Source organism: Syngnathus scovelli, unplaced genomic scaffold (genome assembly GCF_024217435.2).
Source record: "Syngnathus scovelli strain Florida unplaced genomic scaffold, RoL_Ssco_1.2 HiC_scaffold_226, whole genome shotgun sequence".
Taxonomy (NCBI): domain Eukaryota; kingdom Metazoa; phylum Chordata; class Actinopteri; order Syngnathiformes; family Syngnathidae; genus Syngnathus; species Syngnathus scovelli.
In genome coordinates, this window is record NW_026061320.1 from 8,773 (window position 1) to 22,500 (window position 13,728).

The following is a 13,728-nucleotide window of genomic DNA, read 5'->3' on the forward strand; positions in this document are numbered from 1 at the left end:
AGGCCGGATTTTCACTTGTTCTGGCCGACATCGGGAACCAGCCGAGTCGGACTCTTTACGGCGGAACAGCCGTTGGCACTTAGGAAATATTCGCCGAACTCGGCCGGACTTCCAGGGGAAGAGGCCGATTTTTCACTTGTTCTGGCCGACATCGGGAACCAGCCGAGTCGGACTCTTTACGGCGGAACAGCCGTTGGCACTTAGGAAATATTCGTTAATCTTGAACGGACCTCCAGGGGAAGAGGCCGAATTTTCACTTGTTCTGGCCGACATCGGGAACCAGCCGAGTCGGACGCTTTACGGCGGAGCAGCCGTTGGCACTTAGGAAATATTTGCCTTAACTCGGCCGGACTTCCAGGGGAAGAGGCCGAATTTTCACTTGTTCTGGCCGACATCGGGAACCAGCCGAGTCGGACCCTTTAAGGCTGAGCAGCCGTTGGCACTTAGGAAATATTTGCCTTAACTCGGCCGGACTTCCAGGGGAAGAGGCCGATTTTTCACTTGTTCTGGCCGACCGGGGGAACCAGCCGAGTCGGACACTTTACGGCGGAGCAGCCGTTGGCACTTAGGAAATATTCGCCAAAATGTTCCGGACCTCCAGGGGAAGAGGCCGAATTTTCACTTGTTCTGGCCGACCGGGGGAACCAGCCGAGGCGGACACTTTACGGCGGAGCAGCCGTTGGCACTTTGAAAATATTCGCCAAAATGTTCCGGACCTCCAGGGGAAGAGGCCGAATTTTCACTTGTTCTGGCCGACCGGGGGAACCAGCCGAGGCGGACACTTTACGGCGGAGCAGCCGTTGGCACTTTGAAAATATTCGCCAAAATGTTCCGGACCTCCAGGGGAAGAGGCCGAATTTTCGCTCGTTCGGGCCGACCGGGAGAACCAGCCGAGGCGGACACTTTACGGCGGTTGAGCCGTTGGCACTTAGAAATTATTCAGACTTCCATAAACACACATCGGCCTTTTGCCGTCACTGCCCGGGATGGGCACCGTGGTAGCTAGGACAGTTCGTGTGACAGCTTCCGCTGGCACTTAGACAATTTTTAAAATGAAAATAAACAGTTCTGCACATACGTGCCGACTATATTTTGCGAAAGGGGGGTAAAGTGATGAGTACACTAAGTGGGGGGACCAAGTACATAAAGCCTACCCCTGGTACCTCAGAGAGGCCGAATTGACACATTTTGTGTCCGACCGCGGGAACCAGACGAGGCGGACGCTTTTCGGCGCAAGAGCCGTTGGCACTTAGAAAATATTCGTTAATCTTGAACGGACCTCCAGGGGAAGAGGCCGAATTTTCACTTGTTCTGGCCGACATCGGGAACCAGCCGAGTCGGACGCTTTACGGCGGAGCAGCCGTTGGCACTTTGAAAATATTCGTTAAACTTCAACTGACCTCCAGGGGAAGAGGCCGAATTTTCACTTGTTCTGGCCGACATCGGGAACCAGCCGAGTCGGACGCTTTACGGCGGAGCAGCCGTTGGCACTTAGAAAATATTCGTTAAACTTCAACTGACCTCCAGGGGAAGAGGCCGAATTTTCACTTGTTCTGGCCGACATCGGGAACCAGCCGAGTCGGACGCTTTACGGCGGAGCAGCCGTTGGCACTTAGAAAATATTCGTTAATCTTGAACGGACCTCCAGGGGAAGAGGCCGAATATTCACTTGTTCTGGCCGACATCGGGAACCAGCCGAGTCGGACGCTTTACGGCGGAGCAGCCGTTGGCACTTAGAAAATATTCGTTAATCTTGAACGGACCTCCAGGGGAAGAGGCCGAATATTCACTTGTTCTGGCCGACATCGGGAACCAGCCGAGTCGGACTCTTTACGGCGGAACAGCCGTTGGCACTTAGGAAATATTCGCCGAACTTGGCCGGACTTCCAGGGGAAGAGGCCGGATTTTCACTTGTTCTGGCCGACATCGGGAACCAGCCGAGTCGGACACTTTACGGCGGAGCAGCCGTTGGCACTTAGGAAATATTTGCCAAAATGTTCCGGACCTCCAGGGGAAGAGGCCGAATATTCACTTGTTCTGGCCGACATCGGGAACCAGCCGAGTCGGACACTTTAAGGCTGAGCAGCCGTTGGCACTTAGGAAATATTCGCCTTAACTCGGCCGGACTTCCAGGGGAAGAGGCCGGATTTTCACTTGTTCTGGCCGACATCGGGAACCAGCCGAGTCGGACACTTTAAGGCTGAGCAGCCGTTGGCACTTAGGAAATATTTGCCTTAACTCGGCCGGACTTCCAGGGGAAGAGGCCGGATTTTCACTTGTTCTGGACGACCGGGGGAACCGGCCGAGTCGGACACTTTACGGCGGAGCAGCCGTTGGCACTTAGGAAATATTTGCCAAAATGTTCCGGACCTCCAGGGGAAGAGGCCGGATTTTCACTTGTTCTGGCCGACATCGGGAACCAGCCGAGGCGGACACTTTACGGCGGAACAGCCGTTGGCACTTAGGAAATATTCGCCAAAATGTTCCGGACCTCCAGGGGAAGAGGCCGATTTTTCACTTGTTCTGGCCGACATCGGGAACCAGCCGAGTCGGACCCTTTACGGCGGAACAGCCGTTGGCACTTAGGAAATATTTGCCTTAACTCGGCCGGACTTCCAGGGGAAGAGGCCGGATTTTCACTTGTTCTGGCCGACATCGGGAACCGGCCGAGTCGGACACTTTAAGGCTGAGCAGCCGTTGGCACTTAGGAAATATTCGCCTTAACTCGGCCGGACTTCCAGGGGAAGAGGCCGGATTTTCACTTGTTCTGGCCGACATCGGGAACCAGCCGAGTCGGACACTTTAAGGCTGAGCAGCCGTTGGCACTTAGGAAATATTCGCCTTAACTCGGCCGGACTTCCAGGGGAAGAGGCCGGATTTTCACTTGTTCTGGCCGACATCGGGAACCAGCCGAGTCGGACTCTTTACGGCGGAACAGCCGTTGGCACTTAGGAAATATTTGCCTTAACTCGGCCGGACTTCCAGGGGAAGAGGCCGGATTTTCACTTGTTCTGGCCGACATCGGGAACCAGCCGAGTCGGACTCTTTACGGCGGAACAGCCGTTGGCACTTAGGAAATATTCGCCGAACTTGGCCGGACTTCCAGGGGAAGAGGCCGATTTTTCACTTGTTCTGGCCGACATCGGGAACCAGCCGAGTCGGACTCTTTACGGCGGAACAGCCGTTGGCACTTAGGAAATATTTGCCTTAACTCGGCCGGACTTCCAGGGGAAGAGGCCGAATTTTCACTTGTTCTGGCCGACATCGGGAACCAGCCGAGTCGGACTCTTTACGGCGGAACAGCCGTTGGCACTTAGGAAATATTCGCCGAACTTGGCCGGACTTCCAGGGGAAGAGGCCGATTTTTCACTTGTTCTGGCCGACATCGGGAACCAGCCGAGTCGGACCCTTTACGGCGGAACAGCCGTTGGCACTTGGGAAATATTTGCCTTAACTCGGCCGGACTTCCAGGGGAAGAGGCCGAATTTTCACTTGTTCTGGCCGACATCGGGAACCAGCCGAGTCGGACTCTTTACGGCGGAACAGCCGTTGGCACTTAGAAAATATTCGTTAAACTTCAACTGACCTCCAGGGGAAGAGGCCGAATTTTCACTTGTTCTGGCCGACATCGGGAACCAGCCGAGTCGGACTCTTTACGGCGGAACAGCCGTTGGCACTTAGAAAATATTCGTTAAACTTCAACTGACCTCCAGGGGAAGAGGCCGAATTTTCACTTGTTCTGGCCGACATCGGGAACCAGCCGAGTCGGACGCTTTTCGGCGGAGCAGCCGTTGGCACTTAGAAAATATTCGTTAATCTTGAACGGACCTCCAGGGGAAGAGGCCGAATTTCCACTTATTCTGGCCGACATCGGGAACCAGCCGAGTCGGACGCTTTACGGCGGAGCAGCCGTTGGCACTTAGGAAATATTTGCCTTAACTCGGCCGGACTTCCAGGGGAAGAGGCCGATTTTTCACTTGTTCTGGCCGACATCGGGAACCAGCCGAGTCGGACCCTTTACGGCGGAACAGCCGTTGGCACTTAGGAAATATTTGCCTTAACTCGGCCGGACTTCCAGGGGAAGAGGCCGATTTTTCACTTGTTCTGGCCGACATCGGGAACCAGCCGAGTCGGACTCTTTACGGCGGAACAGCCGTTGGCACTTAGGAAATATTCGCCAAAATGTTCCGGACCTCCAGGGGAAGAGGCCGAATTTTCACTTGTTCTGGCCGACCGGGGGAACCAGCCGAGGCGGACACTTTACGGCGGAGCACCCGTTGGCACTTAGAAAATATTCGCCAAAATGTTCCGGACCTCCAGGGAAAGAGGCCGAATTTTCGCTCGTTCGGGCCGACCGGGAGAACCGGCCGAGGCGGACACTTTACGGCGGTTGAGCCGTTGGCACTTAGAAATTATTCAGACTTCCATCAAACACACATCGGCCTTTTGCCGTCACTGCCCGGGATGGGCACCGTGGTAGCTCGGACAGTTCGTGTGACAGCTTCCGCTGGCACTTAGACAATTTTTAAAATGAAAATAAACAGTTCTGCACATACGTGCCGACTATATTTTGCGAAAGGGGGGTAAAGTGATGAGTACACTAAGTGGGGGGACCAAGTACATAAAGCCCTCCCCTGGTACCTCAGAGAGGCCGAATTGACACATTTTGTGTCCGACCGCGGGAACCAGCCGAGGCGGACGCTTTTCGGCGCAAGAGCCGTTGGCACTTAGAAAATATTCGTTAATCTTGAACGGACCTCCAGGGGAAGAGGCCGAATTTTCACTTGTTCTGGCCGACATCGGGAACCAGCCGAGGCGGACGCTTTTCGGCGCAAGAGCCGTTGGCACTTAGAAAATATTCGTTAATCTTGAACGGACCTCCAGGGGAAGAGGCCGAATTTTCACTTGTTCTGGCCGACATCGGGAACCAGCCGAGTCGGACGCTTTACGGCGGAGCAGCCGTTGGCACTTAGAAAATATTCGTTAATCTTGAACGGACCTCCAGGGGAAGAGGCCGAATTTTCACTTGTTCTGGCCGACATCGGGAACCAGCCGAGTCGGACGCTTTACGGCGGAGCAGCCGTTGGCACTTTGAAAATATTCGTTAAACTTCAACTGACCTCCAGGGGAAGAGGCCGAGTTTCCACTTGTTCTGGCCGACATCGGGAACCAGCCGAGTCGGACACCTTACGGCGGAAGAGCCGATGGCACTTAGAAAATATTCGTTAAACTTGAACGGACCTCCAGGGGAAGAGGCCGAATTTTCGCTTGTTCAGGCCGACCGGAGGAACCGGCCGAGTCGGACACCTTACGGCGGAAGAGCCGATGGCACTTAGAAAATATTCGTTAAACTTGACAGGACCTCCAGGGGAAGAGGCCGAATTTTCGCTCGTTCAGGCCGACCGGAGGAACCGGCCGAGTCGGACACCTTACGGCGGAAGAGCCGATGGCACTTAGAAAATATTCGTTAAACTTGACAGGACCTCCAGGGGAAGAGGCCGAATTTTCGCTCGTTCAGGCCGACCGGAGGAACCGGCCGAGTCGGACACATTACGGCGGAAGAGCCGATGGCACTTAGAAAATATTCGTTAAACTTGACAGGACCTCCAGGGGAAGAGGCCGAATTTTCGCTCGTTCAGGCCGACCGGAGGAACCGGCCGGGTCGGACACCTTACGGCGGAAGAGCCGATGGCACTTAGAAAATATTCGCCAAAATGTTCCGGACCTCCAGGGGAAGAGGCCGAATTTTCACTTGTTCAGGCCGACCGGAGGAACCGGCCGGGTCGGACACGTTACGGCGGAACAGCCGTTGGCACTTAGAAAATATTCGTCAAAGTCGTCCGGACCTCCAGGGGAAGAGGCCGAATTTTCGCTCGTTCGGGCCGACCGGAGGAACCGGCCGGGTCGGACACGTTACGGCGCAACAGCCGTTCGCACTTAGAAAATATTCGCCAAAGTCGTCCGGACCTCCAGGGGAAGAGGCCGAATTTTCGCTCGTTCGGGCCGACCGGAGGAACCGGCCGGGTCGGACACGTTACGGCGCAACAGCCGTTGGCACTTTGAAAATATTCGCCAAAATGTTCCGGACCTCCAGGGGAAGAGGCCGAATTTTCGCTCGTTCGGGCCGACCGGAGGAACCGGCCGGGTCGGACACGTTACGGCGCAACAGCCGTTGGCACTTTGAAAATATTCGCCAAAATGTTCCGGACCTCCAGGGGAAGAGGCCGAATTTTCGCTCGTTCGGGCCGACCGGAGGAACCGGCCGGGTCGGACACGTTACGGCGCAACAGCCGTTGGCACTTTGAAAATATTCGCCAAAATGTTCCGGACCTCCAGGGGAAGAGGCCGAATTTTCGCTCGTTCGGGCCGACCGGAGGAACCGGCCGGGTCGGACACTTTACGGCGCAACAGCCGTTGGCACTTTGAAAATATTCGCCAAAATGTTCCGGACCTCCAGGGGAAGAGGCCGAATTTTCGCTCGTTCGGGCCGACCGGGAGAACCAGCCGAGGCGGACACTTTACGGCGCAACAGCCGTTGGCACTTTGAAAATATTCGCCAAAATGTTCCGGACCTCCAGGGGAAGAGGCCGAATTTTCGCTCGTTCGGGCCGACCGGGAGAACCAGCCGAGGCGGACACTTTACGGCGGTTGAGCCGTTGGCACTTAGAAATTATTCAGACTTCCATCAAACACACATCGGCCTTTTGCCGTCACTGCCCGGGATGGGCACCGTGGTAGCTCGGACAGTTCGTGTGACAGCTTCCGCTGGCACTTAGAAAATTTTTAAAATGAAAATAAACAGTTCTGCACATACGTGCCGACTATATTTTGCGAAAGGGGGGTAAAGTGATGAGTACACTAACTGGGGGGACCAAGTACATAAAGCCTACCCCTGGTACCTCAGAGAGGCCGAATTTTCGAATTCTGAGGCCGAGCTGGGGAACCAGACGAGGCGGACACTTTTCCGAGCGAGAGCCGATGGCACTTAGAAAATTTTCGGCTAAGTCGGCAGGACTTCCAGAGCGAGAGGCCGAATATTCGTCATCTGTGGCCGACCGGGGAAACCAGCGAAGGCGGATAGGCGGTCACGGATGTCCCGCCGGCTGGTCCGCGGGCCAATTTGGGTCCCGTAATTTAGCGGTCGCGGTCCGGAATCCACGCCGGCCGGGGAACCAGCGCAGGCGGATAGGCGGTCACGGAGGTCCCGCCGGCTGGTCCGCGGGCCAATTTTGGTCCCGTAAGTGAGCGGCCGCGGCCCGGAATACACGCCGACCGGGGAACCAGCGAAGGCGGATAGGCGGTCACGGAGGTCCCGCCGGCTGGTCCGCGGGCCAATTGGGGTCCCGTAAATTAGCGGTCGCGGCCCGGAATTCGCGCCGGCCGGGGAACCAGCGCAGGCGCATAGGCGGTCACGGAGGTCCCGCCGGCTGGTCCGCGGGCCAATCGGGGTCCCGTAAGTTAGCGGTCGCGGCCCGGAATTCGCGCCGGCCGGGGAACCAGCGCAGGCGGATAGGCGGTCACGGAGGTCCCGCCGGCTGGTCCGCGGGCCAATCGGGGTCCCGTAAGTTAGCGGTCGCGGCCCGGAATTCGCGCCGGCCGGGGAACCAGCGCAGGCGGATAGGCGGTCACGGAGGTCCCGCCGGCTGGTCCGCGGGCCAATCGGGGTCCCGTAAGTTAGCGGTCGCGGCCCGGAATTCGCGCCGGCCCGCAGCCACCACCAGGCGGATAGGCGGTCACGGAGGTCCCGCCGGCCGGTCCGCGGGGGGAACTGCGCCCTCTGGCGGACACGCTATTGTAAATGAATGGGGTTTGGCACTTAGTGCATTTTTCGCCGAAGCCGACGAGCGCTCCGGGCGAGGAGGCCGGATTCTCGCCATCCGTGGCCGGCCGGGGAACCGGCCAAGGCGGATAGGCGGTCACGGGGGTCCCGCCGGCTGGTCCGCGGGCCAATTGGGGTCCCGTAAGTTAGCGGTCGCGGCCCGGAATCCGCGCCGGCCAGCAGCCACCGGGAGGCGGATAGGCTGTCACGGAGGTCCCGCCGGCTGGTCCGCGGGCCATTTAGGGTCCCGTAGGTGAGCGGTCGCGGCCCGGAATCCAGGCCGGCCAGGAGGCACCGCCAGGCGGATAGGCGGTCACGGAGGTCCCGCCAGCTGGTCCGCGGGCCATTTATGGTCCCGTAAGTTAGCGGTCGCGGCCCGGAATCCACGCCGGCCAGGAGGCACCGGCAGGCGGATGGGCGGTCACGGAGGTCCCGCCAGCTGGTCCGCGGGCCGTTTAGGGTCCCGTAAGTTAGCGGTCGCGGCCCGGAATCCACGCCGGCCAGGAGGCACCGCCAGGCGGGTAGGCTGTCACGGAGGTCCCGCCAGCTGGTCCGCGGGCCAATTAGGGTCCCGTAAGTTAGCGGTCGCGGCCCGGAATCCGCGCCGGCCAGCAGCCACCGCCAGGCGGGTAGGCTGTCACGGAGGTCCCGCCGGCCGGTCCGCGGGCCAATCAGGGTCCCGTAAGTGAGCGGTCGCGGCCCGGAATGCACGCCGGCCAGCAGGCACCGCCAGGCGGATAGGCGGTCACGGAGGTCCCGCCGGCCGGTCCGCGGGCCAATCAGGGTCCCGTAAGTGAGCGGTCGCGGCCCGGAATGCACGCCGGCCAGGAGGCACCGCCAGGCGGATAGGCGGTCACGGAGGTCCCGCCGGCCGGTCCGCTGGCCAATTACCTCCAGCCGAGCGGATATGAACTTTATTAGCACCTTCTACGAGATGGCGGAGCCTTATTCGACAACCAGCACCTCGGCTTAGCATTTTCCACGGCCCGCTGATCTTCCAGAAGACGTCCAGCCGGTTTCCTCCTCACATTTTAAGCCGGCCGAGGCTTCCGGCACCCCGGCTAAGCTTTCTCCACGGCCCGCTGAGCTTCCAGAAGACCTCCAGCCGGTTCTCCCGGTGCTTTCCTCCTCACGTTTTAAGCCGGCCGAGGCTTCCGGCACCCCGGCTAAGCTTTTTCCCACACCCCGCTGAGCTTCCAGGGGACCTCCAGCCGGTTCTCCGCGCGCTTCCTCCTCACTTTTAAGCCGGCCGAGGCTCCAGGCACCCCGGCCAAGCGTTTCCCACGGCCCGCTGAGCTTCCAGGGGACCTCCAGCCGGTTCTCCCGGTGCCTCGCGCCTCGCTTTGTGAGCCGGCCGAGGCTTCCAGCACCTCGGCTGAGCGTTTCCCACGGCCCGCTGAGCTTCCAGGGGACCTCCAGCCGGTTCTCCCGGTGCCTCGCGCCTCGCTTTGCGAGCCGGCCGAGGCTTCCAGCACCTCGGCTGAGCGTTTTCGGCGGCCCGTTGCTCTCCCGGAGGTCGCAACGGGGAGTTACCTCCCTCTCGCGGACACGGCGAGTAAATACACCGCCTCTCGCACTTTGCGCGGGTAAACGGCGGGAGTAACTGTGACTCTCTTAAGGTAGGCTCACTTGACATTTATTTATTCATGTATTTATTTATTTTTGACGGTTCGCGGAGGCGATGACGCTCCGCGCGGGTAAACGGCGGGAGTAACTGCGACTCTCCTAAGGTATGCTCACTTGACTATTTATTCATGTATTTATTTATTTTTGACGGTTCGCGGAGGCGATGACGCTCCGCGCGGGTAAACGGCGGGAGTAACTGTGACTCTCTTAAGGTAGGCTCACTTGACATCTATTTACTTATGTATTTATTTATTTTTGACGGTTCGCGGAGGCGATGACGCTCCGCGCGGGTAAACGGCGGGAGTAACTGTGACTCTCTTAAGGTAGGCTCACTTGACATTTATTCATTTATGTACTTATTTATTTTTGACGGTTCGCGGAGGCGATGACGCTCCGCGCGGGTAAACGGCGGGAGTAACTGTGACTCTCTTAAGGTAGGCTCACTTGACATTTATTTTGGCGGTTCGCGGAGGCGCCGGGAGGCCGTGCGCGCGCGCGCAGAGCGGCCGAATAACGCTCCGCCGGCCCCGGGTGATTACCGAGAGGCTCCCCGGCCTCGCGGAGCTCCGACGCTCCTCCGCGGGACCTCCGGCGGCCGGCGCGCTCGCGCACCACCCCCCGGCACCGCCGGGAGGCCGTGCGCGCGCGCGCAGAGCGGCCGAATAACGCTCCGCCGGCCCCGGGTGATTACCGAGAGGCTCCCCGGCCTCGCGGAGCTCCGACGCTCCTCCGCGGGACCTCCGGCGGCCGGCGCGCTCGCGCACCACCCCCCGGTGCTCCGGCGGCCCCGGGTGACGACTAAGAGGCTCCCCGGCCGGCCTCGCGGAGCTCCGGCGCTCCTCCGCGGGACTTCCAGCGGCCGGCGCGCTCACGCACCACCCCCCGGCACCACCCGGGAGGCCGTGCTCGCGCGCCAAGTGGCCGAAAATAGCTCCAAGCCCAGCGGATCGGCTGCTTGGAAGCACCGCGCCGTCCGGCTCCACCTGGTACCTCGCACGGCTCTCATCTCCCCCCCGCACGGACTTCCGAGCGCTCGGGGAGACGCTCGGAAGCTGCCGGTGCCGCCGCGGCGGGGAATTGCCTCCCTCTGGCGGACGCGGCGAGTAAAAACACCACCTCTCGCACTTTGCGCACACTTACTTGCGTGGGTCCGCTTCCGATGACACTTTGAGCGGCCAAACGGCGGGAGTAACTACGACTCTCTTAAGGTAGGCTCACTTGACATTTATTTATGTATTTATTTATTTTTGACGGTTCGCGGAGGCGATGACGCTCCGCGCGGGTAAACGGCGGGAGTAACTGTGACTCTCTTAAGGTAGCCTGACTCGACGTCTTTTTCAACGGTGGCTGGAGGACCCGGGCGGTTCTCGGGGGTGCGTCGCTCCTCACTTTTGACGCCCGAGGAGGCTCCCGGCACCTCGGCTACGCGTTTTCGGCGGCCCGCTGAGCTTCCAGAAGACCTCCAGCCGGTTCTCCCGGTGCTTTCCTCCTCACGTTTTAAGCCGGCCGAGGCTCCCGGCACCCCGGCCAAGCGTTTCCCACGGCCCGCTGAGCTTCCAGGGGACCTCCGGCCGGTTCTCCGCGCGCTTTCCTCCTCACTTTTAAGCCGGCCGAGGCTTCCGGCACCCCGGCCAAGCGTTTCCCACGTCCCGCTGAGCTTCCAGGGGACCTCCGGCCGGTTCTCCGCGCGCTTTCCTCCTCACATTTTAAGCCGGCCGAGGCTCCAGGCACCCCGGCTAAGCTTTCTCCACGGCCCGCTGAGCTTCCAGGGGACCTCCGGCCGGTTCTCCGCGCGCTTTCCTCCTCACTTTTAAGCCGGCCGAGGCTTCCGGCACCCCGGCCAAGCCTTTCCCACGGCCCGCTGAGCTTCCAGGGGACATCCAGCCGGTTCTCCGCGCGCCCCCCTCCTAACTCGACGCCCGAGGAGGCTCCAGGCACCCCGGCCGAGCCTTTTCGGCGGCCCGCTGATCTCCCGGAGGTCGCAACGGGGAATTGCCTCCCTCTCGCGGACACGGCGCGTAAATGCACCGCCTCTCGCACTTTGCGCACACTCACTCGCATCGCTACGCCTCCCGTGGCACTTTAAGCGACCGGGACCACCGCGAGCGCGGGCGATGACTAAGAAGGCTCCCCGGCCGGCCTCGCGGAGCTCCGACGCTCCCCCGCGGGACTTCCGGCGGCCGGCCGGAGCCTCGGCACGGCTGCCGCACTCCCTAATAACACCCCGCGGACCCCCGCGAGCCGAACGCTCGCTGCCGCGGGCGACCCGTGCCAAGGCGGACGCGTGACGGCGCGGGAGCCCTCGGCACTATATCACGGTCACGTATGTAGTCAAATCGTGTAAAATCACCGTTAGTTTATTCATAATATAGGTAATAATTAAATAAATATTAACATCGCGTATATCATTAATAAACACATGTATGTATTTATTTAATAATTAAATAAATATTAACATCGCGTATAATCATGCGCAATACTTCGTGGCCGACCGGGGAACCGGCGAAGGCGGACGCATCGCGGCGCGAGAGCCGTTGGCACTTTGGAAAAATAAATAAATAAATAAATAAATAAATAATAATTCGCCGACCGGGCTCCGGGGGGAGAGGCCGATTTTTGGCCGTTCGTGGCCGACCGGGGAACCGGCGAAGGCGGACGCATCGCGGCGCGAGAGCCGTTGGCACTTTGGAAAAATAAATAAATAAATAAATAAATAAATAAATAATTCGCCGACCGGGCTCCGGGGCAAGAGGCCGAATTTTCGCTCGTTCGGGCCGACCGGGGAACCGGCGAAGGCGGACGCAGCGCGGCGCGAGAGCCGTTGGCACTTTGAAAAAAAAAAAAAAAAAAAAAAAAAAAATTCGCCCACCGGGCTCCGGGGGAAGAGGCCGGCTTTTCGCCGTTCGCGGCCGACCGGGGAACCGGCGAAAGCGGACGCGCTCTCTAACGAGCCCCGCCGGCCGGAGGAAGTGCGCCCTCTGGCGGACACGCCGTTGTAAATGAATGGGGTTTGGCACTTAGTGCATTTTTCGCCCAAGTCGAAGCGCGCTCCGGGCGAGGAGGCCGGATTCTCGCCACCCGTGGCCGGCCGGGGAACCGGCCAAGGCGGACGCGCTCTCTAACGAGCCCCGCCGGCCGGAGGAAGTGCGCCCTCTGGCGGACACGCCGTTGTAAATGAATGGGGTTTGGCACTTGGTGCATTTTTCGCCCAAGTCGAAGCGCGCTCCGGGCGAGGAGGCCGGATTCTCGCCACCCGTGGCCGGCCGGGGAACCGGCGAAGGCGGATAGGCTTTCACGGAGGATCCGCCGGCTGGTCCGCGGGCCGATTAGGGTCCCGCGAGTGAGCGGTGGCGGTCCGGAATCCAGGCCGGCCAGGAGGCACCGCCAGGCGGATAGGCTTTCACGGAGGTCCCGCCGGCTGGTCCGCGGGCCGATTAGGGTCCCGCGAGTGAGCGGTGGCGGTCCGGAATCCAGGCCGGCCCGGAGCCACCGCCAGGCGGATAGGCTTTCACGGAGGAGCCGCCGGCTGGTCCGCCGGGGGAAGTGCGCCCTCTGGCGGACACGCCGTTGTAAATGAATGGGGTTTGGCACTTTGTGCATTTTTCGACCAGCGGCAACGCAGGCTGACGGGCGGCCGCTTCCGCGGGCCGGCACTACTCTACGGAGGCGCTAGCCGCCTCCGGTGGGGGCCGTGTGATCTCGCTGGATGCCCGAGGACCTTCCGCCAGGCCCGGCCGCAGCTTTTGCGCGCGCCCGGTCCTATTACCTGGTGGAAGCTGGAGGCCGGGGCTCGGCAGCTCGCTGCCCGGGGACCCTCCGCGAGGCCCGGCCGCAGCTTTTACGCACGGCCGCTGCTATTCTCTGGCTCCGGCTTCGTCCCGGAGGGTGCTTGGGGAACGGCGGCGCACACCGCGAACGGCCGGTGGCGGTCGGCCGGTGGCGGTCGGCTGGTGGCGGTCGGCTGGTGGCGGTCGGGGGTGGCGCTTGGGGATGGCGCTTGGGGATGGTGGCTGTCGGCTGGTGGCGGTCGGCTGGTGGCGCTTGGGGATGGCGCTTGGGGATGGTGGCTGTCGGCTGGTGGCGGTCGGCTGGTGGCGGTCGCCTTGTGGCGGTCGGGGATGGCGCTTGGGGATGGTGGCTGTCGCCTTGTGGCGGTCGGCTGGTGGCGGTCGGCTGGTGGCGGTCGGGGGGTGGCGGTCGGGGGTGGCGCTTGGGGATGGTGGCTGTCGCCTTGTGGCGGTCGGCTGGTGGCGGTCGGCTGGTGGCGGTCGGGGGGTGGCGGT